This window comes from Petaurus breviceps, unplaced genomic scaffold, assembly GCF_028583685.1.
Source record: "Petaurus breviceps papuanus isolate PSGF00001 unplaced genomic scaffold, PetGlider_PUasm1.0 90564, whole genome shotgun sequence".
Lineage (NCBI taxonomy): Eukaryota > Metazoa > Chordata > Mammalia > Diprotodontia > Petauridae > Petaurus > Petaurus breviceps.
In genome coordinates this window covers 6,292,450-6,301,375 of record NW_027187275.1, presented here as the reverse complement: position 1 = coordinate 6,301,375, position 8,926 = coordinate 6,292,450, and the positions used below count along the sequence as shown (strand labels likewise).

At 39.4% G+C, this 8,926-nt stretch overlaps 1 long non-coding RNA gene across 2 annotated transcripts; it reads left to right on the top strand.

The window, feature by feature from the left end:
• The first annotated feature begins 7,442 nt into the window (after window positions 1–7,442).
• Window positions 7,443–8,137, top strand: LOC138142322 (uncharacterized). Of its 2 annotated transcripts, none has more exons than XR_011163409.1 (3): window positions 7,443–7,548; window positions 7,657–7,746; window positions 8,003–8,137. It is a non-coding gene; the product is annotated as an uncharacterized lncRNA (long non-coding RNA). The 2 variants fall into 2 exon arrangements; XR_011163408.1 differs by having other exon boundaries at window positions 7,443–7,622.
• The last annotated feature ends 789 nt before the right edge of the window (window positions 8,138–8,926 follow it).

Sequence of the window (8,926 nt, the reverse complement as noted above, 5' to 3'; positions counted from 1 at the left end):
AAATCACTTGAGGTCTGTACAACATAATTTAACATTAATTTAATACTATGGGTTAGTAGAAGGCAGACTAAGCTAGTAGTTAGAGGCTATGGATTCTAGTCCTAGATTTGTTAATGACTCGCTGTATTTCCTTGGATAAACTTTTTGTATATCAGTTTCTGTATCTTAAAAGTGCAGATAATATTTTTGTAGGATGATGTAATTGATAGAGAACTAACCTTGGAGTCAAGAGAACTGAGATGAAGTCCTATCTCTGAAATATACTGACTGTGTGACTTTAGACAAGTCACTTAATATTTCAGTGCCTGTCTACTTTCTAAGACGTTCAGAGTTGTGTTAAATTGCATTAGAGTTGGGAGAATCCTTACTGGAAGTCCTTTATACCAACGACATCATAATCCTAGACCAAAAAAGATGATAACATTTACTTACTAAAGTTATTAGGAGGAAGAAATGAGGGAGTGATTTGAAAAGTGTAAAGACCTTTTTGCCCATTTGTTTCATGGTAACAGACTTGTTGACTCAACAAGATCCTCTTTTACTTCTGTGTCTCCCATTGTTTCTAGGATAGTGGTTGTAATGTAATGCCAAGGAAAGGCAACTTCCCAGGTTCAAAATACCAGCATAGGTGCTCTCTATTTTATTCAGTAACAAACCAAGAACAGAGAAGATCGAAACATGACATCATTCAAAATACAGCATTTACTAAGTGTGATTAAATAATCTCCAAGGACTACCCCACCCCAGGACTTTCCAATCATTCAATCAATTACAAAGTCCCTGTTCTAAATACTACTCCACCCCTAGGCTATACCTTCTTTTGGTCCACCACAAAACCCCTCTTCTCAAATGGAGATTATTTTCCAAACATAGGTAAAGTACCTTCATTTGTCAATCACAGAGCACAATAAGGTCAAAAGTTCCCCACCCCTAGGATCACAATTGAATCTACCCCAGAGTTACATCAAGTTTAAACACAGCACTTAATACCCAAATGGAGGTCTTTTCTTCATCTTGACACGAGGCAAGTTCTCAGCAATCTTAGTTCCTGGGGAGACAAGGCTTAGCAAGGCCATAAGATACATTGCCAGTCCCTTCATGAATTTATCCTCTGTCTGTAGAACAGTCCTAGAACCCCTGAACACATTAGCAAAGCCCTCTCCCAGGATTTCTGTAAACATACAACAAGAAAATCCTTCTTCAGGGCTTCTGAACCAACAGAAAGGCTCCCAGACCCCTGCAACAACAGCACTGTCCTTCACCAGTGGACAGTATTCATTCTGTCTGCCGGACAGTCTCCAGACCCCTGCAACAACAGTACTGTCCCTCACCAGTGGACAGTATTCACTCTCTGTCTGCAGGACAGTCTCAGGCCTTCTTAACCAAATGCCAGGTTCCAGGACTTCTTCAACAGGACAGTCTTTCACCAGTGGACAAATCTGGCAAAATAACATCAAAACAGACAGACAAAGTACCAGCAAAACAGCCATGTCTCCTCAGTCCTTGGCAGCTCAGGGGGCAGGTCTCAAAAGTCCAGGGCAATTCAAAGCGGCCACCAGCAATCTCTTAGTCTCTCTCTCTCCACGAGGTGCTGCTTCCAAAAAGAACTTCCGCCTCTCTCTTGTCTCTCCAAATCTACATCACCAGCTCCTCCCACTTCAGGACTTTCTTTTCACATCAACAAGCCCATCCCACAGGTGGGATTAACAAACTCTGGGTTTTAATACAATCAATTTGAAAACCAAGCCAATACAGGGGAATCTTTAATTGCCATTACTATCACAGTGGTCAACTATAGGAAGCACTTAATGGATAGTTATTGATTCACTAAATATTGGGCTTCACTTTGTTAACCACACACAAGGGGTGGGAAAGCTCAGTTGAGGCTATGTACTTGATATGCGCATCAGACTCCATTCAGATAGTTTTTTTTTTCTTTTTAAAGTCAGCTTCTTCAGTGTTGTTATGTTTGCCATACTAGCTCAAGTTTGGGAGAAAGGAAGGAAATAAAGAAGAAAGGAAAGAGGGAAGGAAGAAGAACGGAAAGAGGGATGGAAGAGAAAATAATTTACTAAACATTTACTATGTACTGTGTTTAGTGCTAGGCATACAGATGCAAGAATGAGATGGTCCATCCCTGTTCTCAAGGAGCTTATATTCTAATAGAGAAGACAACACAAAGCAAACAACTAAAATGGTGGAGTAATAGGAAGTACAGCAAACCAGTATCCCTCCAGACAAATCTAGAACATGTACTATGTAAAATTTTTATCAGGAAAATCCAAGAATTTTTCACTGAGTCATTTTTGTAGACCACATTCAGCCAGGGAGACAGACAAAGAGGTCTGTGGACAACATGGAAGGAGTCTGACCAGGAGTATAACATTCAGGCCATTCTATCACATGAGAGAGGCTGTACAAGAAGGCAAGAAGAATTTCCTAGCCCTCTACTGGGCCCTGTGACTTCTTGGGTATGGACTGTGGGAACAGGTGCCAAATGGTATCTCTGTCACTCACTATTCAGTTCTGATTAACAGATCTGCGATGGGCTGAGGGAGGGATCTGTACCCAGGCATGACATTCCAGGATGAAAAGTAGAAGTCCTGGTCTGTGTACCTAACAAGGAAGCAGTTTAGAAGTAAGCAGCAGCAATGTGGTTTAGAATACAGGAGGCAAGCAGGGTCTCAGTTCAATTCAACTAAATAAACATTTGTTAAAATACCTACTATATGCAATGAACTGTGCTAAACATGGGATACAAATAAGAAAAAGAAAGACAAACTTTGCCCTCAAGGAGCTTACAACCTAATAGGGGAAGACAATACACAGAAGGAATCTGAAAAAGTGAGGAAAGGCACCATGGGGTCTTCAGTGTGGGGACATGATGTTCCATGGAGTCAAAGCCAAGTAGGGCCACAGATGGAAGATGGAAAGTTCTCAGTTCCACCTTTTAACTCAATTTGAAGTCTGCTCCAGATTTATGATTTAATTGGTATAAAAAACTTCTGGTGAGGATTCTTCAATCTTTAATGCAGTCTATACCTACCTTGAAAGCCTTAGTAAGTTGATTTGGACACTGAGAAACTAAATGACTTATTCAATGTCACATAGTTACTTGTGTCAGAGATGAGACTTCACCCCACCTTTTCTGCAGAAGATTAACCAGGACAGGAATCTCAGACTGAAGGGAAACCTACAGTTCTCTCACTTGGAACCCACAGAGTTCTCTAGCTGTCTAACAGTAACTGAGTCCAACAGAAGTTTTCTGTAGCTCAAAACCAAAAACAGGTCAGGAACTTGGAGAATTCTGATTGGGGGCAGCAATTAGACTTGCTCCAAATCAGACCACTTTGGGAGCCCTAAAAACTTGTAGGTCTCCAGCCTGAGTTGTCCCTGAGAATCTTGAATAACACAACACTTACTACCCCAAGAAAATAGCAACAGGAGCCCAGACCTTTTTCCCAGAAATATGCAGAGCCTGACCCTAACATAAAGTCCCTAATTAGAAATTAGTCTGAAAAAATGAGCACTTGAAATAAAAGAATTTCCACCATAAAAAAGCTATCATATTGTCAGGGACACCCAAGACACACATACAAAAGATAATGACTTGTAAAGTTTTATAAGCAAAGTCTCAAAGAAAAATACAACTTGGGTACAGATTAAACTAGAATTCCTAGAAGAAAGGAAGCAAGAGTTAAAAGTATTTTTATAAATAAAATGAAAGTACTAGAGGAAAAACTTGGAAAAGCAATTAAAGCTATTGAAAATAGAATTGGAAAGTGAATTAGCATAAGAGGTATAAAACTTTGTTCAGTCAATAAACTTCTTGAAGATTATAATGGACTTAATGATTCCATGAAACAACAAGAAAACAATGTCAAAAGTCTGGAAAAAAGAAAAAAAAGTAAGATACTTCATAGCAAAAACAACTGACCTAAAAGACTCATAGAGAGATAATTTAAGAACAATGAAAACCATGACTCCAAAAAGAGCCTAGACATCCCATTTCAAGAAATCTTAAAACACTCCACTTCCTTTCTGTGGATTTTTACTGGCTATCTTCCATGTCCAGAATGCCATTTGTCTTAATCTCTGCCTCCTGACTTCCATGGCTTCCTTAAAAATCTTAGCTAAAATCCCACCATTTGTAAGATGCCTTTCCTATTCCCCTTAATGTTACTGCCTTCCTTCTGAAAATACCTCCAATTTATCCTGGATATATCTGGTTTGTCTATGGCTGTTTACATATTGTCTCTGCCTTTAGACTATGAGCTCCTTAAGGGTAGAAATTGCTTTTGCTTTTCTTTGCATTACCAGCACTAAGCCCAATGCTTGAAACATGGCAGGCACTTAACAAATATTTTCTGACTTTACCTAACTCAAATTCACTTTTCCTTGCCTTCCAGTAAAGCAATTAATGTTTGCTTTGGGTAAACAAGAAAGGTGGATGGTTCCCAGAAGCGCTTTCAGCCAAAAAGAATATGATTCCCAAAATATTAGGAAAGGATTAGTCCCTTGGTATGTGGACATGAGACTTATAGTCTAGAAGGGAGCTATGACCCATAAAGAGATAAACATGATATATTATGAGAATGAGAGAGGTTAAAAATTGTCTATCTCATTCATTTAGTTCAGGGGAAAAAGTCAGTACCCTGAACTTCAGAAAATACAAATAGACAAAAAATACAGACAGAGAAAATAACACAATTCAACAGATCACCATACAGAGCTTCTAGCTGTCTGACCATAACATGCATACTGTCAGTTATCAGAGAGAGAAGCACCAACATCTGGGTTTTCAAAGCTGGGGGGACTCAATGGCTATCCAGAGTCTCATCTGTCCAAATCACTCAACTCTTTCCATAAGTGCGCTCCAAAGCAAAACCTCACTTCAGAGTATAGATAACCTTCTCCAGGGTTAGAGGATATCATAACCTTCATGACTCACTGCCTAATTACAAAGTAACAAAAGGTTTTGGCCTTCCTGAAAAACAGGCCTCCCCTAAGCAAGCTTCTCTTGTTGGGCTCCAAGTGAGGCCCATTAAAGGGCAGGGAAGATCTTCAAATTCCCTTACGATTACAGAGGGTCAGGAAAGACTTCATAGAGGACGTGGCATTTGACCCACTCCCTATGTGAAAACATAGATAAAAGTTGTACATGCTGGGCAGGCATGGATGATTTAGCAGTCTAATCCACTCATGTGGGAACAACCCTCTCAATAAATCCTTAATTCTGTTTTGCTAGTTTAGTGTAGAAGAATGTGAGGAAAAGCAGATAGAGAGAATGTTTCAGGGACAGTGAGTAGTCCAATTTGTCTGGAGCCAAGAGTAGATCAAGGTTGGGGTGAGGGTGGAGTAACATCTGAGATGACTAGAAAGGAAGATTGTGAAGGATGGAACTTTTGCAGAATTTTGAGCAGAGAAATGATATGGTCCATTCTACAGAGAAGTGATATTAATATGACAATCATATGAAGTATGGATTATACAGGAGAGGTGGTAGAGAAAGACTTCTTAGGACATTGGTGCAATATTTGAGATGGAATGTAATAGTGGTACTTGGTAATAAAGAAGTAAAATTGATAGGACAGAACAACTAATTAGAAGTGTGTGTTGAAGGAGAGGGAAGAATCAAAGACAACACCAAAGTTTTAAATGTGAATGATGATGTTACTGGCAGAAAGAATAAAGTCAGGAGGAGGAACTGACTTAGTAACAACCTTGAATTTATCCATATGCTACTGTAATTGGGCCAGGATCCCAATTTCAAGCATGAATGAACTTAAGTGAATTATTTTTAAATAATATTTTTTCCCAATTACATGTCGAGACAATTTTTAGCATTCATTTTTTTTCTTTAGGAAGCTACAATCTTTTATTAATTTATTTTTAGTTTTCAACATTCACTTCCACAAGATTTTGAGTTCCAATTTTTCTCCCCATCTCTCCCTCCCTCCACCCAAAGACAGCATGCAATCTGATGACCTCTTCCCCCAAATTCCCTTATCCCATTCCCTTATATTTTCCTGTAGGGCAAGATAGATTTTCATACCCCATTGCCTGTATATCTTATTTCCCAGTTGCATGTAAAAAGAATTTTTAACATTTGTTTTTAAAACTTTGAGTTACAAATTTTCTCCCTCCCTCCCCATTCACCCTCATTGAGAAGGCAAGCAATTTTATATTGGTTATATATGTGTAGTCATGCAAAACACTTCCATAATATGGTATATAAGACTAACTATATTTCCCTCCATCCTATTCTGCCCTCCATTTTTTCTTTTCTCTTCTTTTACCCTGTCCCTTCTCAAAAATGTTTGCTTCTAATTACCCCCCCCCCCATCAATCTGCTCTCCCTTCTGTCATCCTCACTCTCTTATCTCCTTCCCTCCTGCTTTCCTGTAGGGTAAGATAGATTTCCAATACCCAACTGAATATATAGGTTCTTCCCTCCATAAGCCAAATCTGATGAGAGTAAGGTCTGTTCATTTCCTCTTGCCTCTCCCTTTTCTGTCCACTCTTAAAGCTTTTCCTTGCCCCTTTTAAGTGAGATAATTTACCCCATTCTATTCTCCCTTTCTCCTTCTCCCAGTACATTCCTCTTTTACTCCTTAATTTTATTTTTTAGATATCATCCCTTAATAGTCAACTCACCCTGTACCCTCTGTCTCTGTCTGTCTCTGTCTCTCTGTTTCTCTCTGTCTCTGTCTCTTCCATGTAGGAATATAAACAGTTCAGCTTTAATAAGTCCCTTATGATACCTCTTTCCTGTTTACATTTTCATGCTTCTCTTGATTCTTGTATTGTCAAGTCAAATTTTCTATTCAGCTCTGTTCTTTTCATCAAGAATGCTTGAAAGTCCTCTTTTTCATCAAATGTTAATCCCCCCCCCCCAAGGATTATACTCAGTTTTGTTGGGTAGGTGATTCTTGATTTTAACCCTAGCTCCTTTGTCTTTTTGAATATCATATCCCAAGCCCTCCAATCCCTTAATGTAGGAGCTGCTAGATCTTGTGTTATCCTGATTGTGTTTCCACAATACTTGAATTATTTCTTTCTGGCTGCTTGCAATATTTTCTTCTTGACCTGGGAACTCTTGAATTTGACTACAATATTCCTAGGAGTTTTTCTTTTGGAATCTCTTTCAAGAGGTGATCGGTGGATTCTTTAAATTTCTACTTTGCCCTCTGGTTCTAGAATATCAGGGCAGTTTTCCTCGATGATTTCTTGAAAGATAATGTATAGGCTCTTTTTTTGATCATGGCTTTCAGGTAAACCAATACTTTTAAAAATATCTCTCCTGGATCTATTTTCCAAGTCTGTTGCTTTTTTAATGAAATATTTCACTTTGTCTTCTATTTTTTTATTCTTTTGGTTTTGTTTTATTATTTCTTGATTTCTCATAGAATTATTAGCTTCTGTTTGCTCCATTATAATTTTTTTTCATCAGTACCAAGTCACTTTATTGGGATGTAAATGGTGGTAGTTTTTTGGTACAGATTATAAAAAGGTCAGATAACCAAAATATGCGTGCACTGAAAGACAGTAGGAGTGGCACCCACAGTTCCCAGATGTGGGGGAAGCCAGGTGTGGCTTAGCTCTCATCACTGTCTCCAAGGGTGTGCTTGTCAAAAAGATATTCCGCCATGCCAGATTTTTTTCCAAGTGCAGAGCACACTCCATTGCGTTCAGCCGGCTCTCCCAGTCGTCGCGGTCGGGTTTCTTGATGTCCTGCAGGAAGATGTGGCCCTGTGCTGGTTCTGCAGCTTCATCAGCTTCTCGGGCGTGCTTGCGCTCCTCGTGCTACTGGTGCAGGAAGTACTTGGCGAAGTTCTTCAGCGCCACGTCGTCGCGGTCGAAGTAGTATGACATGGACAGGTAGACATAGGAGGCGTAGAGCTCCAGGTTGATCTGCCTGTTGATGGCGGCCTCCGAGTCCTGGTGGTAGTTCTGCCGCACCTGAGAGGAGGACGAGGTGATCTTGGCGGCAGAGGAGGAGGCGGCGGCGGCGGCGACTGCTACTCAACGGTAGGACAGAAGAAGTGTTGGTTAGTGGAGGTGAAGGTGGAGAGGTGGCTAAGGGTGGCTCCGGCTGGGAATCGAGCAGTGGGCTCCGTTCAAGCATTGTTGAAGCAGGAAACCGCAGCGACTCCCCTTCCCTGCGCTGCTGACTCCATTATGATTTCTAAGGAATTTTTTTTCAGTGAGCTTTTGGAACTGCTTTTCTATTTGGTCAGTTCTTCTTTTTAAGGCATTCTTCTCCTCATTGGCTTTTTTGATCTCTTTTGTCATTTGGGTTAATCTATTTTTTAAGGTGTTATTTTCTTCAGTATTTTTTTTTTTTTTGGGTCTCCTTTAGCAAGCTATTGACTCATTTTTCATGATTTTCTTGCATCACTTTAATTTCTCTTCTTAATTTTTCATCTACTTATCTTTTTTTGATTTTCAAAATCATTTTTAGTTCTTCCATGACCTGTGACCAATTTATATTTTTCTTGGAGGCTTTGGATGCAGGAGCTTTGACTTTGTTGTCTTCTGGTTGTATGTTTTGATCTTTGTTACCAAAGTAAGATTCTATAGTCTGATTTTTTTTTTATGCTTTGTCTGAGATCAGGGTTGCTACCCCTACTCTTTTTTTTTTTTTTACTTTAGCTTAAGGGTAGTATATTCTGCTCCAACCTTTTACCTTTCTCCTGTTTGTGTCTCTGTGCTTCAAATGTGTTTCTTGTAAACAACACATTGTAAGATTCTGATTTTTAATCTGTTCTGCTATTAACTTTCATTTTATGGGAACATGCATCCCATTCACATTCATGGATATAATTACTAATTGTGTATTTCTCTCCATCCTGTTTTTCCCATGTTTATACTTCTCTGTCTGTCTGTCTGTCTGTCTGTCTGTCTGTCTGTCTCTCTCTCTCTC